We start from the raw sequence: 17,541 nt of genomic DNA on the forward strand, positions 1-17,541 counted from the left end.
GCAGTGTTTGTGTGGGTGTCATGGGAGGTTGTCCCCTCCTTCCTCAAAGCTCTTCCCAGGTACCAGGAGGTCATTTAATCATTAGCATTTGCTGTTCAAATGATCATGGGTCAAACTTTACAGCAAATGGAAGACAAAGCCAAAATGTTCCAGTGAAAAAGCAGGGACTGACTGTATTAGTTTCCTAGGGCTGTCATAACAAATTACCACAAACTGGGTGGCTTAAAACAATACAAATTTAATTGTCACACAGTCTGGAAGCTGGAAGTCCTAAATCAAGGTGTCAACAGGGTCATACTCCCTCAGAAGGCTCTACGGGAGGATCCTTCCTTGCCGCTTCCAACTTTGGGGGCCCCCAGGCGTTCCTTAGTTGTGGCAGCAGCACTCTAATCTCTGCCTCTGTCTTCATGTGGCTTTCTGCCCTCCATCTCTCTGTGTCCTCTCCTGTCCCTCAAAGGACACCAGTCATTGGATTTGGGGCCCGCCCTAAATCCAGGACAATTTCATCTCGAGATACCTAACTAATTATATATGCAAAGACTCTATTTTCAAATAAGTTCACATTCTGAGGGTCCAGATGGCATGAAGTTTGAGGGGAGACACTAGTCAACCCACTACACTGACCAAAACCCAAAGCCAACTTATGCCAGTTAAAGCATGAGGCCCCCTCCTGATGGCAGCACTGGGGCCTTTGTGGGCATTGCTGGGCCCTCAGTTCTCCTGTGAGCCCCCTGTGCCCACCTTAAAAATTAGAATAACTAATTTCTTGAGAACTTGCAATATAAGAAATACCGCACTAGGGAATTCCCTGGCGGTCCAGTGATTAGGACTCGGTGCTTTCACTGCCAGGGGCCCGGGTTCAACCCCTGGTCAGAGAACTAAGAACCCACAATCCCACAAGCCATGCATCACGGCCAAAAAAGAAATACTGCACTAAAAGCCTCCTCTTCAAGTGTAGGTACTCCCCTTGGCATCTGATAGGGCAAGGCTTTTTAAGGAAGGAAAATAGCAGGAAAGAAGGAAGGACATGGCAGGGAGACCTTATAATCCCCCTGTACAGATTCAGCTCAAAAAAGCAAAGTGACTTGCTCAAGTGGAAGGCACAGTGCCGGGATGTAAGGACACTCCTTCTAATTCCAAACTGATGTTGTTAACCATTCTCATACTGCTTTCTTGGCTCAGAAGGACAAAAATAAAAGATAGCATGAAAGTCTAATGAATTACCTTGACTCTTGGCTCTATCCTGATGGCCAAGTCAAGGGAGAAGAAGAGAAGGTCACTGCACAGCATATCTGAAACCCTGAACTCCACCTCTGAATTTACAATTTATACGTTCAAGTGCCTTTATTGGCATAGTGTCGGAAAGGCGTAAATAAACAGGAGGTTAATCTGATGCTTTCAGGACATTTTGTTCCTGGGCTGAGCAGCGGCCTGACAGCGGAGGGGACAGGTGAAAAGGGAAGCCTTTCAGGGGACATCATCCAATTTATATATATGAAAAAATTAGTGACTCAATTTTGACAGGGGCCCAGGAGACAGACTTTGGATTGAGTCATCATAGATTATTCTCTGAATCCAACAGGCCAAAGTGATTTCATGGCTCAGAAGGCTAAAACAATTGGGACAGGATTTCTCAGGGTTTTGGAGACAAACCAGAATATGTTATCCTTCTCTTGTGCAAAACTACAGTGCATTCATGCCTGGTATTCTGTGTGCATTTCTGGCGGTTTGATCTCAAGAAGAGTACTGTAATTCCTCATTTGTTTCACTGATGGGCGATACAGTCTACATATAAGTGAATCTTTCAGGTAATTGAAGATTCACCAATGGAGAGCTGAAAAGCACTGAAATTCTGACCATTTGGGGAGGACCTTTTCCAAATGGTAGTACACATCTTTGCACCTTCTGAGACTAGAAAAGGAAAGGATGAATCAGGGTCAGTAGTAAGAGCATCATTTACCCTCCTGGACTGTCCACAGCGATGCTGCCAGTGGCAGGACAGCTCAGTGGTGAGTCTGGGCCTCGAGTCAAATTGACCCAACTTTGAATTCCCAGTTGTGCGAGCTTATAGAAGTGAACTACCCTCTCAGACTCAGTTTCCTCAAACATAAAATGAAAATAGGGAATTCCCTGGCAGTCCGGTGGTTAGGACCCCATGCTTTCACTGCCGAGGGCCTGGGTTCAATCCCTGGTCTGAGAACTAAGATCCTGCAAGGTGCGTAGCACCACCAAAAAAAAAAAAAGAAAATAATTCTTACCTCCTGGGGTTGTTGTGAGGGTTAAAAGAGATCATGTACATACATAATATACAGAGCGCTTTTAGTAGCACATCTGACAAACACAATGTGCATGTACCATTATTATCAACAATGCAGCAAAAAGCCAGCTATTATTATTGCCCCTGTACTAACCACCCCCAAAGACTGTTATTTTCATTGGGGAGCACAGAGTTCACTGAGTTTTATGTCTGTTTTGTGTTTTTTATGTTCTCTTTTTGAAGCGGGGAGGTGGTCTGGTCGTGTCCTTGCTGCCCATCTCTTCCTGCTGGGGTCACCTGTCACAAGTAGCCTCCCTCATACTTTCTCATTCCATTCACTCACCTAACGTCCACTGGTGACAAAATACAAAGTAGAAAATAAAGGCCAAAAAAGAGTTCCAGATACAGAGTTTTGAAAACTGAGAGGAGAGGGGGATGAATAAATGAATGAATGAATGAGTGAGTGAGTGTGTCATGGATGAAGGAATTGACAAGAAGGTCAAAAGAGCAAGAGGAGATTCCATCAACCTGATAGGCCTCTCCCAGAGTGCACGCCTAATTTTCCATTGTCATTAGACATCTGCAAACAGCATCATAGAGTTTGCCTTTAGCATGAGTGAAATGTCTGGAAGAATCTTTCAAGTCCTTAAGACCCCACCCTTCAAGATGCAGTTATTTAAACTTTGGTGCCTCAGACTCAACAGATCCAAAATACTAAGTGTTGGGAATTTCCTGGCAGTCCAGCTATTAGCACTCGGCACTTCCACTGCCATGGCCCCAGGTTCAGTCCCTGGTCAGGGAACTAAGATCCCACAAGCTGCATGGTGCAGCCATAAAACAAAAACAAACAAAAAAACAACCACCAAAACCCAAAATACTAGGCATATGACGTTCACAGCCAAAGCTGTCTCTCCTCCCTACATGCCTGTTCCATCTGCTGACAATACATCCAGGGATGCTGCTGAATGTCTGGGAGATGTTAGGACTCTGCCCCCCTGCTTGCCTCTCACCTCCAGTTGCCGCAAAGAGATTCTCCTCTGTGATAACTCCTCTGCCCCTTTCCATTTCCCTTCCTCACCTCTGGTCGGAATTCCTTTGATTCCTTACTTAAATATTTGCTTGTGCCTTCTAGTGAATGCAATGCCATGGATGCATTTAGGGAGGAGGAATTCAAGGAGATGGGACTACGGCATCAAAGCTGCAAAGCTCGGGAAAAGAATGCGGTCTGGGAAAAGTTGGTACACTTGGCAATAAGAGGTTCCTTTTTTCGGTTGTGATTTACTTGGGTGATTTTAGTCCAAAGTGCAATTCTAATCAGCATTGTACTGAGATATCGATGTACACGACGACAGAGACTTGCCATTAGCATGAGTGTCAGATCTGAAAGGATTGAATGATTCTCCATTCCATAACCTTTATTCTGCAGCTTTGAAAATTGGGCCCAAAGAAGTAAGTGGCTTGCCCAAGTGACTGACAGAGTCTCCGAGTCCCTAGATTCAGAGCCTAATGTTTTTTCCACTAGATCACTGGTTCTCAGCCTGGATTCACATTAGAATCACTTAGAGAGCTTTTTTAAAAAATACCTATGTCTGAGCCGAGCTTTCCTCCGGGATTCTGATGTAACTGTCCTGAGATGGAGCTCAAACCAATGGTCAAGAGCTAGATTCATTCTATTCCTAGCTGAGCCTTTTACCCTCTCTCTGATTCAGTCCCTTCATGTGAAATAAAGAAAAAAAAAAAAAAAAGACTATTTCAATTCAAATGAAAAGCAGAATATAGTTAGTGAGTCAGAAAACATTCGAACCAAAATCACATGAGATAAATTTGTCCAGTGGTTTCTTAAAAATTTAACTGTGGATGCCTTTCTCCAAATGAATTCTTAAGGAGTGGCCCACTACTAAAACAGTTAAGGCTGGAGCTTGTTAAGTTGCTATGGGCATGAGGGCCCGAGACCAGGCAGTGGGGACAGCAGGGAGAGGCAGGGAGGGAGCCCCCCGCGGCAGTGATGAGCGAGGTGTTGACTGTGGTCTTCAGCACCAGCACCTGCGTTTCCCTGCTCACCTGCCAGGGAAAGTAGAAGAAACTCAGGGAGGAGGAGAACTGATTCAATGGACCAGGGAACGCAACTGGGAGGGGCCTGGGAAGTGTGTTTCTCCCATTCTAAGATGTTGGAGCTTGTAAAATGTACTGTTGATTGAATAACAGCTTTGTGGGGATAAAAGAACCGCTATTTGCTGATGTCCACAATTTAAGAAAAATTAATGGATAGTAGCATCCTTTTATCCGTACAGTTGATTACATAACTTTCTTTTTTAGTGAACAGCTAAAATTTTTATTTAAGTATATCCCGACTCTGAAAATTCTTGTGAATTCTCTTCTGCTGTTGACAGGCAGGCATAGCACCCAGGTGACATGTGATCTTCATACGTGAACTTGTAACCTTGGTCTCGTGAGCACCTTCACAATTGACCAGCATATTGGGATTCTAGACTGGCATTTCCTATTTGGTTAAACTCCTAGTTTCATTGTTTGTTTTTTTTTTCCCTCTTAATTTAATTACTTATTACTGGAAATAAACCGATTTTCTTGGAAATCAGCCAGGAGCTTTTGATGAATGGCTGTTCTGGAGCCTGAGGAAAAATTACTTTTTAGTTAAGAACTGACTGCATTAATCTTGCTTAACTTAGAAGAATCTAAGATATATTCTGAGAGATTTGGTGATTTCAATGGCATTTTAATGTATTGGTATATGAGAGGCGGTCTTTGGCATATAAATAATTTTTGTCTCAAGGCTGCAGTGCAGTGTAAGATTATGAAGAGAAATTTAGATGAGAGTTACTGAGATCCGCATTTAAGATTCAGCAATGCACGATGGCACCAGCGCAAAGAATTCAACTGTGGGGAAACGGGGTGAGCACACACCTTCTGGGAAGAACTCAACCTGCGCGTGGGCAGGCAATGACCGTCAGACCACTCGTCATGACCTGGACCCAGAGATGCTCCAAGGGTTGTCTTTTAATTTTTGATGTTAGCTGTAGGATGCATCTTTCAGAACTGTTGATCATGTAAGAAAATATTAGGTAACTATGGAACTTGAAGAGGGGAGTCCAGGGAAGGAGCTCGGATTTTCTGTATATTGGGCAGGTGGGGACACAGAGTCATTACAATTTACATACGTCCTTAGTTTGTAGCCCCAGCTTGCTGGGATCTGAGGCCATATCAGATACAGCGACATATGGATAGGGAAGTGAGGGATAAACAATTTTTAAGAATTCATTTGTTATGGACTGTGTTTTTGGTTTTAAGGCCTTGAGTGAGAAGCCCGGGAATTCACAAAATTGCAAAGGAAATGGTGAAGGCACACATCGAAGACTCAAAGACTTGCCTTTGGAAGATGGCATAATCCATCACTCTAGAGCAAAAATCTCCTCCAGTCCCTGCACGTGGAGGAGAGATAACACCCTTCCCAGACCTAACACAGGACTCCAGACCACGATTAACTGCTCCCCCTTTTCTTTCCAACTATAATGGTCCTTGTTGGGGGGGTGGGGGAAGAGAGAGAGCATGACTTGCTTCCATTTTCAAGGTTTGCCCTGACAGATTGTAGTCCGAGAACAAGCTGAGGCTTTATAATCCACAAAAAGGACTAGCTTGATGAAAGTGAGGTTGCTGTTGTGAAATTAGAAGCAACAGTTGAGACTTCATTCTGACCTAGTGATACCACCATAAATAAACTATTAATAGAATCATTTCAATTTTGTTTAGTAATTTTAGATCGCTGACAGGAAGGTCACATTGTTTTGCTCTCCAGGTGCTTGAAGCAAAGTTCTGGAGTTTTCTCAATAAACCCATAACGGTTTCTGTATGAAGAGAGCTGGCAGAATTTCAGTAGAGTGTTGGGCATTCTTAACCATCGGTTGGAGGCATCACCTTGGCCATGTTCGTGGACGAGGTGGTAAGGGGCATCCAAATCTATGCATGAAGAGGAAGTGGTCCCAGAGTCAGATGGGTTGTATGAACCCAATTGGACCACTTGATATTTTGAGGCTAAAGAATCTTTCAATTTCTCAGACTCTGGCAGGAGTAAGAGAATGTCCTGAATATTTATAAAATTCAATGACCTCTTTCATCGTTTAATTTCTGTTTAATTTCTGGACCTCAGTTTTCCAAGTCTTTCCAGAATGGAGAAGTGCCATCAGCTCCCCCTGCAGGTCTGAGTCTTTCCTGCCAGGGAATTCCTGGAGGTCCGCTGTGAAAATGGATTCAGGAGAGAGAATCAGTCATGTTTCACAGATGGAACACTTCAACTGGTTGGAATTGACCCATCTTTCTGCTGGGAGCTGCACATCCTGGGGAAGCAGCTGGGTCTGAGCCTATAAGAACATATATATGCCACAGGAGCACACAGACTCAAACAGGAATTCCAGGGCCCAGGTAGTGAGTTCCCTGCACAAAATGCATTTTTAAATATTCTCTTATCTCTTTCCTTTGCAAGCACCATGACCCTTTGGTAGATTCATCACAGCTAAAATTGCCTCTGTGAGAACCTTGGGCTAAGAAGTGACACACGTACCCATGGTGTGTTAAGTCCACAAGTTTTTTCTCAAGAAGTTTTGGACTGTCCCAAATTTTAAATGCTAGTTTGCTGATCCATTCATTCACTCAATAAATATTGTGACAGGCATTCCTACACGTGACCGATATGTGACAGATCTTGTTTTAGGCACCTGGATAAAGTAAGGACCAAGACAGACTAATCCTGGCCTCATGGAGCTTAAGTACCAGCGTGGAAGACACACAATAAACAAGGACATGAACAAATGTATAATTTCATGCGGAGATAGCGCTATAAAGAAAATAAAACAGGATAAAGGGTTGGAGTGACTGGCGGGGTTTACTCTTTTCTAGAGAGTGGTCAAGCTCGGTTCAATCAGAACCCAGATAAAGTGGGTCAAGATGTGGGTGAAGAGCCTTGCAGGGGCGGAAACAGCAAGTACAAATGCCCAGGGGCAGGAATGAGCTTCGTGTGTGCCAGGAACAGCAGGAAGGCCTAGAATAGAGAGAGTTAAGGAGACAGTAATAGGAGATGGGGTCTAAGAAGTAGGGGAGTGGGCAGGATTCATTATGTAGGATCTTATAGACTATGGTGAGGGGTTGGGATTTATTGAGAGATGAGAAGCCATTGGAGCCCTGGGAGTAGTGGAGCAATGCGATCTGATTTATAGTTTGAAAACTTCACGCTGGCTACTCTGCGGAGGAAAGACTCAAGGAGAACACGTGTGGAGCCAGAGAATCTAGTCAGGTGGCCACTGTAGAAGCTTAATAAGAGGTGTTGGTGGCTCACTGTTAGTCATCGTAGTGGGAAGAAATGGATACATTCTGGATGTATTTTGAGGGTAGAGCCTTAGGACTTGCTGGTGAACTGGGTGCGGGAAGTGAGAGAAAGATATTAAGTATACTCCTGGGGTTTTGGCCTGGGCAGCTGGGCAATTAGCTGAGCTTGGTAGACTGGGGGAGGCACCCACTGGAGGCGGTGGGTGGAATCAGGAGTTCTGCTTGGACAAGTTAAGTTGAAGAAACTTCTTAGTCATCCATCTGGAGATGTCGAGGTGGCAGCTGGATACACGAGTCTGGAACACATGCTCAACGCAGGAATAACTGGGAGAAGCTATTTCTGGAAAGAGGAGCTCCGTTCTGCAAGATGTCGTGACACTGGGTTGGGAGGCTGCTCGTCTCTTGGGTCTCGGTTTTCTTACTTGTGAAATGGTGGGCTTGGCCGGTCTCTAAGCGTCCTTTCCGATAGGCAAGTGTAAAACAGAACATTAGCTTTAAATTCAGGGAGCAGCAGCGTGGGCTAGGCTGCTGCAGTTGGGAAATAAAACCAAAAAGAGGTATAAGACCCACAGCTTATCTTAGGAACTGGAATTGGAAATGCGTCTTTGCAAAGCAACCATAGCCGCTGCTTGTTTCGAAAGTGGGGGAAGGAAACACTTCAGCAGCACAGGGTGAACTTGCTCAAAGCAAAGCAGTGAAACATCCGGTATAAACAGGATCTGCGGGGAAGGGCAGTGAAGTGGTGCTGCCGTCAGAGCCCCCCCCCCCACCCCTTATCACCATGACCAGTACCATTGGACACCTGTGTCTGCGAGGGGCACTGCAGTTCAAGACAGAAAATGTCGAGAGGATTTCTGGTTTTGGTTTTTGCTTTATTTTTTCCCCATACTGTCCTAAATTGCCTGGATACAATTTCAGTTTAATTTTTGTCTCATTTTTCTGAATGAGTCCTTAGTGTCATACAGCTTTACAAAGTGCTGTCACATCTCTTACCCCCTCGCTTGAACAGCAAAACAGTCCTGTGGGCTAGGAAGGTTATTATCTAATCTTGTTTCAGAGATGAAGAAACTGAAGGTCAGAGAGGTTAAGTAACATGTTCAAGACTGCAAAGACAATAGAGGGATGAACTTATTTTTGAACTCAGGCTTTACGGATCCCTAATTCTTTCCTCTTATCATTATTCCATTTGACTTTCCAAACTGAGAGGCTTGATAAAGATTACTCGACCAAATTCCTGATACTGCTATGGCACAATTATTTAGTGCTTTCCTTTTTAGATTGGAATGAAATTTTAAATGACCTTGGTTTAGGTTTTCATGCTGCTTTATTAAGTTCTCCTTACATTGCTAATGTATCAAGACCTGTGACACAATTCTGAAATAGTTTTTTCTTAAGTACTTCGAATAGAACCATTAGGCAGTGCAGCAAGTTTAGAAGTATTGGGCTTTCTCTTCCATAATGATATTCAGCAGAAGGGAGGGAAGACCACAGCAATAGTAAGAGGGAAGATTTAAATATAAGTTCGTGCATTTCAGTGCGTATGAGTTGTAGAATGAGACAGTCAGGTGATTCTGATCCAGAAGAACTCTACAATTTGTTGCGATTACTGTTGCTGCATAACAAATTATCCCCCAAATAAGATTAAAATAACCATTTACTACTCTCACCGATTCTGTGGTCAGGCATTTCAACAAGGTAGTGGGATGGCTCTGGAGCCTCATGACGTCTGGAAAGGTGACTCAGCAGCTACGGGCTGGACACTAACATGTCTGGTGGTCGATCTAGCTGTTGGGTGGAACCTCAGATGGGGCTGTTGATTGGAGAATCCACGTGCGGCCTTTCCATGTGACTTGGGCTTCCTCACGGCGTGGAAACTTCTTACATGGAAACTCTGCTCCAAAAGTGAGTTTCCCAGAGAACAAGGAAGAAGCTGCATTGCCTTTTTAATTTAGCCTCAGAAGTCATGCATCACCACTTTTTTACATCTTGTTGGTTACAAGCAAGTCACAAGCCTGCCTAGATTCAGGGGCAGGGGACATAGACCCTGTCTCTTGATGGAGGGGTGGCAAGGTCACATTGTAGGGGAACGTGTAGGATGGAAGATATTGTTGTCTTTGGAAAAAAATTACCTGCCACTCTAGTGAGGATATGTTGTCTTTGGGTCTCACCAACAATAGTGAAGGGACATACGTATCAACCAAACATCATTAAAGTATGGTTCGGTGTATGGCTTATGGCCAATTACAGTTGATCAAGTTTGAATCGGTTCTCTCAACCAACCAACCAACCAACCAACCCAGGAACCAACCTGTCTAAAGCAACACCTAATAAGTGGCAGACACTGAGCTAAGAGCCAAGGAAACAACAGTGAATCAAAAATGTGTCCATCCGCAAGGAGCTCCTGGATCTTAAACTTTATGTATGTAAAGCTAGCTGGGGTAGAATTTTCAAATACAGATCCCTGTCTCCCTTCCTCCATCCTAATTCAGTTAGTCAGTTCCATTGAGAGCCCAGGAATCCGCACTGTAACAAGCCCCTTGGGTGGTTCTGGGATAACAGAGGAGGGCACTTTGAGACTCATGGGTCCAGCAGAGCAAGCAGTTTTGTTCAGAGAGTGAGCTTCAAAATCATCCTTTTTGCCTGCTCTGTGAAAACTCCTCTGGGCCCTTTAAAAATATTTAAATAGATTTTACCAGCTGGCACAATATTAAGCTTTGTCAGTAGAGGGCGCTAGAGAGAGGTTGCAGGAGGAAAAAGGTTGTGCTTTCCGGTTCCGGTGTGCTTGCTGGGCAGGCTCCTGCAGTTTGCAGCTTCTCCAGCACAAGGCTCCTGCAGCATGTGCAGCTTCCCCAGAGTCTGGCTCCTACAGGGCACAGTGGCCAGCAGCACCTAGTAGCCAGCAGTTTTCCTGGGCAGCCCCTCTGGGGCAGCTTTGTAGCAGAGAGCCTCTAGAGAGACACCTCCTGTGAACAGCTTTCCCCGGGAACTAAGAGGGTGATTTCTGACAAATTCCAGAGTGCAGATTTCCAGTGAGTGCCACAGCACCACAGTGACTTCTGTGCTATCCAGTGGGCCAAGGCTGGCCCTACCCCTCCAGTATGATCTGGATCTCAGCCCTGGGGGTGGATGGCGTCTGTACCTTGGACTCTTGTCTCACTCCTAGGTGGAATGACTGCTCCTTGTATCTGCTATTCCTGTATTCTTTAGCATTTTCTTTACTTCTTTTTAGCCAATCCTTTGTTACTCCAATCTCCTGTCATAGTTAATAATTCTTTATACTAAACTCTGCTTTTTCAAATTACTATGCGGTTCTTCATACAGTTGTCCGACAAATAGTTACTCCCTTTCCATCAGTCTCTATGGGGGAAATGTATTTTCCTGCCCCATTGATGTTGGGCTTGGTTGGCCATATGACCTGCTTTGGCCAAAGATATGGGCAGAAACCTTGTGTTTAAGAGGCATCGCATGTTTCTACCTGTACCAGGTGGCCAGCACCATCCCTCCAGCCTGGGTTCCTAAACGAGACAGTCCAATCCACAGACCTGTGAGCTTGAGGATCAATTATTAACATTTTAAGCCACCGAGATTGGGGGTGGGTGGGTGGGGAAACTGTTACACAGCATTATTGTGGCAATAATAAACTATTTCAGGGGTAGCTGCTGCAAATACGAGGTAGGACATGTGGGAGAATTCATTCATTTGTGCCCTCAAAATTCTGCCTCGTGTATTTGATGATTTCTTTTCATATTTATAATGGCACAAAGTGAAAATAATGCACACTTCACATTTTATGTAAAATGTTTTGCAGTTCTATATAGAGGTGTTTACATTTCACTTTATCATTTTCAACTCATCTACTTAAAATATTGAGTAAAGAATGCTATCAATGCTTTCACTTTGCAAGTCATGGTTTTACGTAGTGTATACCCCATAATCTGCACAGGAAAGGGAGAGTCGGAAAACTTGAATCCTCTCTTTCAGATCTTTCCACTATGTGTACTGGTCATAGCGATTTCTAGAAGAAAGGTCTTGATACTACTGCCAAATTGTAGCTTCATAAACATATGCCGAGTGAGCTGTTTTCCCCGGGGACGGCTCATCCAGTTGACGTCATCCTACACGGTGAGCTGCTAAAGATACCACGGTCTCAGGGCTGATGCCAAGCGGCTATGAGAATTCTACACAGCTGATAGCTTGCTCTGAGTCCCAAATTGGAAACATGAGCTTTGCCCACGTAAGAGGTTCCAACTAACTTGACAAATGAATCCTCCAATGCTCCTAATGATCACTTGTTTAAAAAAGCTCAAGTGATTTTTTTCATTGTCTCAACTGCTGTGGAATGTTGCCTATCACCAAAAGAAAAAAAAAGACAAAAATCAAGTGGCATATTTCCTAAGGCAGGGTAGAAAGAACAACATATCAAAAAGGACAGGATGTTCCACTGCTGAAAAAAAAAAATAGATGGAGATTCCTGATCAAGGAGCCACATTTTTAGGAAAGTGAGCTGTACTGTTTTATTTTTAAAATGAGATGCCATAAATGACACACACTTTACAGCAGGCATTCTGTGTACTAACCTCTCCCCTGGTTTCATTTATTTTTTCTACCCTTATTTGCCCTTTGCCCCAATTTCCTTAACTCTTTTTTTTTTTTAAATCCCGTATTGCATGTTTTTATAAGATGTTGGAACGTTAATACAATGTAAGGTGCTAATAAGTAAAAATGTCATATTTCAAAGTATTAATAACTTTATAAATTTCTTGTGACGGATTATTTTAGGTGAGTCTGCTTAAAATAGCTCAAATCAAATTCCCTAATTGAATATAAAATAAATATTCCAGATTTCTGAAATCAAGAGCTAAGCAGTTACCTCAGAATACATATGCATTTATATGCATTCAGATATATATTGATTTCAGATCCCATATATATATATATAAGTATATACATATATATATATATGTATATATATATATATACGTGTATATATATATATATATATATATATATATATATATATATATATATATATATATACAGAATGAGACTTTAACACAAACTTTCAGCTACAGTTCCAGGGGTTCACTGCCCAGCTAAAATAGCCTTATTAGTGAATTATGACACCAAACTCAAAAACCAGCCCTACTGCTTTAGTCAGATTGCTTCTTTTCACCTGGTATCATTATACTGTATGTTTTCATACCCATATGTACTGGTCAAGGGAAAAAAGAATTAATCAATAGTCGAAGAAATGGAACCAGGTAGTAGTATGGTTGTCGCAATATGGTCGCAAGTTAACACTTGCCCCAACTTCTAAAGAGCTGTCCAAAAATTAAGACATTTTCTCACCGCTACAGCATGAACGAAAAGAATGTTAGAGCCTCGAAACACATAGCCTAGCAAGGGGGTCACCTCTGTCTCTGAAGGGAGTCTGGGACTGTGAATCCTGCTGTCTCGGGTCCAACTCCTGGTTCTCAGATTAACTAGCAGTGTAGCCCTAGGCAGGGAGAAGCCCTGCCCAGTGCAGCCCTGGGCAACTTACCCTCTCAAGCCCCAGCTCTCTCATTTCTAAAATGAGGGTAATGATACCTATCTGACAAGATAATGTGACGATTCAACTATTTATATCTCTTACGCCAGTGACTGGCATGTGACAAGGGCTCAATAAAAGTAGTCATTATTATGCCTAGATAATAATTAAAACAGTCATGAAATGTAAAATGATTCATAAAAGCACAACAGATCTAGATGTAGCTGAAATTGCTACAATTCACTGCCCAAACAAGATTCAACTTTTACCTGCAACCCAATTTTCCTTCTGCACCAAATTAAATACTGCAGTGAGACAGAGAAGAATGATGCTTTGCAAGGATTGTAAATATATTCTCAAAGTGAAAAATGAAATGAGAGCCTGTCTATAGACAACTGAGTAGGCTTGTGATGACGTTTCTACTGAAGCTGTCTTTAGAGGAGCTGAAAGAATTTTGCGGAGTACTGGACATGATGCTCAGCTACTTCGAAAGCTGACGAGTCCTAAGCAATATATTGCCTTGTTATAAATAACAAGTCAGTGTCACAGTCTTGTCTCTTGTTCACCAGATTATATGATTGACTAAGATGCCATATGTTAAGTGGAAACAAATTTTTAAAGGCTTTTAACTATGCAACATTTCCATCTTTCTTCTAAGTCTGATTTTTTCCACCCCGAATACGTTTTTAAATTAATTTTTATTGGCGTATAGTTGATTTACAATGTTGTGTTAGTTTCTGCTGTACAGCAAAGCGAATCAGTTATACATAGACATATATCCATGGTGTCCATGATATCCATATATCAATTTACATTCCCACCAACAGTGTAGGAGGGTTCCCTTTTCTCCACACCCTCTCCAGCATTTATTGTTTGTAGATTTTTTGATGATGGCCATTCTGACCAGTACAAATACATTTTTAACTCTCCTAACATTACTACCTAAGTCAACCAGAGGTTGTTTAAGAAATAGACAAATGTAAAACTATCTTACAAAAGGGGAAAGCAGTTCAATGCATGGATTCCAAACTCCGTGAATGTCAGCATGGGCCTGTCTCCCGGGATTGGGTTCTCTCCTCCCATGTGGTCTGTGGCCGACTCATTTGCCTTTATCCCCTGCTTGGGCTTGGGTAGAATCCAGGTGCAAATCCTGCCATTTAGGAAGAGTATTTGAAGCTTTATTTATTTAGGTCTTCTTTGATTTTTTTCATCAGCATTTTGTAATTTTCTGCATACAGATCCTGTACATATTTTCAGTGTATATCCCAAGTATTTAATTTTCTTTGGAGTAAATCATAAATTGTTGAAAGGCTAAGAATTTTTAAAAATCAAGTTATTAATAACAACAAAATGCACAGATCTTAAATGTGCAGTTCAATGAGTTTTAGCAGTTGTATACAGTTGCTAAATTTAGCAACTGTATATACCGTCACCACTAATACAACATAGAGGACATTTCTGTCACCACAAAAAATTTCCAACATTCCTTGTACCTCTTTCCCATCAGTTACTGATCCCAAATTCTCATACTTACCCCACAATGGCTTCTCATTTTTTCCCTAGGGCTAAAGTTTAATACATGGAATTTTATATCATCTTAGGTTAGATTGTCCCACATAATGGTGACTGTCTGATATCTGCAACCACTTACATTGGAAGAATGAGATATTGATGTCAATTAAGATATTTATGGCCTTGTTCAAAAAATATTTCTTAATGAAGATTTAAAAACATTTTCTTGTAAGAGTATAATTAAAGTGATAAAAATTTTTTCCATTTCGAACCTTGAATTTGAAAGTTCATTATTCTGATAGAAAATTTTATTTTGGCCGTTTCAACTATATGTGTAAAGATAGATGGATAGAAATAAAACTAGGAAGAAATGTGGATGATCCTTACATGTCTGCATTTTCCAAATTTTTTTGCTGCAAGCATACACTGCTCTTAGAATAACGCAATAACATCCATGTAAAATGTATTTTTTTAATAATCATGTTGAATCCCTTTATATTTACTCTGGTTAAAGTGTCAGAGGAATGTTTTTATTTCAGAGGGAGGCCCCAAGGTCTTCAACTGTGGCACTTGTCCTGTTTCTTCTCACACAAACGTTAATTGGCTCCTTGGTGCTTTTTTACGGACTACGACACATTCTGGGAAAGATAAAAGATACCATTATCGATAAGAGAAAGTATTAACCAGGTTTGTTCTACTTACAGGGATAGGCAAAGTTCTGTTTCTCAAAGTTTTAATTTACATTCTTTCCAGCTGATAATACATAGGGATCCTATAATTTCTTTTTCCCTCTTTTTTGAAGAAAAATGAGTAGAGATTTAAAAAACGATGTGAGTTTAGTGAAATGGTCATGACACATGTGCTGGGCTGGATCTACCTGGCTGTGAATACTCAAAACCCTGAGGCCTCACAGCTGCTAATCAATCACGCTTCAAGCAAGCTAGGTGTTGAGTTTATATTTCATTTATATGCATTCCATATTTGTTGATACTATAAAATTCATGCTAAAACGCTTTATTGATAACTATGCCAAGAGATAAATCAGCTTAACTGCTTTAATAGCTTTATTCTTATTAGAACGACTATAATTAATCTTTGACAATAAAACATTTCTTTTTTTTTTTATTTGTTTTTATTTCTGGCTGTATTGGGTCTTCATCGCGGTGCGCGGGCTTCTCATTGCGGTGGCTTCTCTCGTCGTGGAGCACGGGCTCTAGGCACGAGGGCCTCAGTAGTTGTGGCGCACAGGCTCAGTTGCTCCATAGCGTGTGGGATCTTCCCAGTCCAGGGCTTGAACCCGTGTCCCCTGCACTGGCAGGTGGATTCTTAACCACTGAGCCACTAGGCAAGCCCCCTAAAATATTTCTTGATTAAACAATTTAAATAAAGAAATATAATTGGTTAAGCTTAGTTACAGTCTATTAACCTTTTTTGGGGGGGTGCTATAATAAAAGTTGATAGCAGCGTTGTTCACTAGAACTTTCTGTGTGACAGAAATGATCTCTGTGCTGCCTAATGTGCAAGATACCAGCCACACGTGACCATTGAGCCCTTGAGATGTGGCTGGTGTGACTCAAGAATTGATTCCATTTTATTTGATTTTAAACTAATTACAATTTAGATTTAAATAGCCCCATGTGGCCAGTGGCTACTGTTTGGATGGTGAAGGTTTTTTTGCTTTTTTTTTTTGGCTGTGTTGGGTCCTCGTTGCTGCGCGCGGGCTTTCTCTAGTTGCAGCGAGCGGGGGCTACTCTGTTGTGGTGCGTGGGCTTCCCATTGCGGTGGCTTCTCTTGTTGCGGAGCACGGGCTCTAGGTGCGCGGGCTTCAGTAGTTGTGGCTCGTGGGCTCAGTAGTTGTGGCGCACGGGCTTAGTTGCTCCGCGGTATGTGGGATCTTCCCAGTCCAGGGCTGGAACCCGTGTCCCCTGCATTGGCAGGAGGATTCTTAACCACTGCGCCACCAGGGAAGCCCCTGGATGGTGAAGTTTTAAAGAGTGAGGTTCAAACCAAGATAAAAGTCAGCTCCTACTGCATACAGTTGTTTGTCCTGTATGAATCGGGAAATTCTGTCTCTATCACTGAAATTCATAACTTTTTGAGAAACAAGAGGTCTGCTGAGACCAAAGAACCAAAATGACGACTGTTTTCATCTTAATGTGATTTATGGACACATTAGACCAACCAAGAACAGATTCCTTTCCTGATATAAAAGGAAGAGATCAAATCAGTATAATTCATACTGCTTTAACTCCCATGTATTCGTAAGTTATTATTAGCTTAACATGGCCTGAACGTGATCACTAGGATGAGTATTCATGTGTTCTGGTGTCAGATGTTCATTTCCTTGTAAATAATTATTTTAAAAACATGAAGTATGTCTTCTCCTTACATTACTGAGAAAGGGATGTTTTCCTCTTGAGAATTACCCAGAGCCCAAAGTTGCACCATCTCTTCTTCTTTTTTTTTTTTATAGATTTATTTATTTTTATTTATTTACTTTTGGCTGCTTTGGGTCTTTGCTGCTGCGTGTGGGCTTCCTGTAGTTGCGGCGAGCGGGGGCTACTCTTCGTTGTGGTGCGCAGGCTTCTCATTGTGGTGGCTTCTCTTGTTGTGGAGCACAGGCTCTAGGCACGTGGGCTCAGTAGTTGTGGCTCGTGGGCTCAGTAGTTGTGGCACGTGGGCTCAGTAGTTGTGGCTCGTGGGCTCAGTAGTTGTGGCACGTGGGCTCAGTAGTTGTGGCGCGTGGGCTCAGTAGTTGTACTTGCGGGCTCTGGAGCACAGGCTCAGTAGTAGTGGTGCACGGGCTCAGCTGCTCCACGGCATGTGGGATCTTCCCGGACCAGGGCTCAAACCTGTGTCCCCTGCATTGGCAGGCAGATTCTTACCCACTGTGCTACCAGGGAAGTCC

At 42.5% G+C, this 17,541-nt stretch overlaps 1 protein-coding gene across 2 annotated transcripts in view; it reads right to left on the reverse strand.

Annotated features, from left to right (window-relative positions):
* Window positions 1-13,856: 13,856 nt before the first annotated feature.
* Window positions 13,857-17,541, reverse strand: part of E2F6 (E2F transcription factor 6) — a 31,676-nt gene continuing 27,991 nt past the window's right edge. The window contains exons 8-9 of one of the 2 annotated variants that reach the window (XR_011076475.1): window positions 15,137-15,271; window positions 13,857-14,271 (exon numbers count right to left, since the gene is read on the reverse strand). The gene's annotated coding sequence lies outside the window, so the exon portion shown is untranslated. Of the gene's footprint in view, window positions 14,272-15,020; window positions 15,272-17,541 lie in introns of both variants that reach the window. The other variant, XR_011076474.1, reaches the window with a different exon arrangement.

This window comes from Eschrichtius robustus, chromosome 15 (genome assembly GCF_028021215.1).
Source record: "Eschrichtius robustus isolate mEscRob2 chromosome 15, mEscRob2.pri, whole genome shotgun sequence".
NCBI classification, from domain to species: Eukaryota; Metazoa; Chordata; class Mammalia; order Artiodactyla; family Eschrichtiidae; genus Eschrichtius; species Eschrichtius robustus.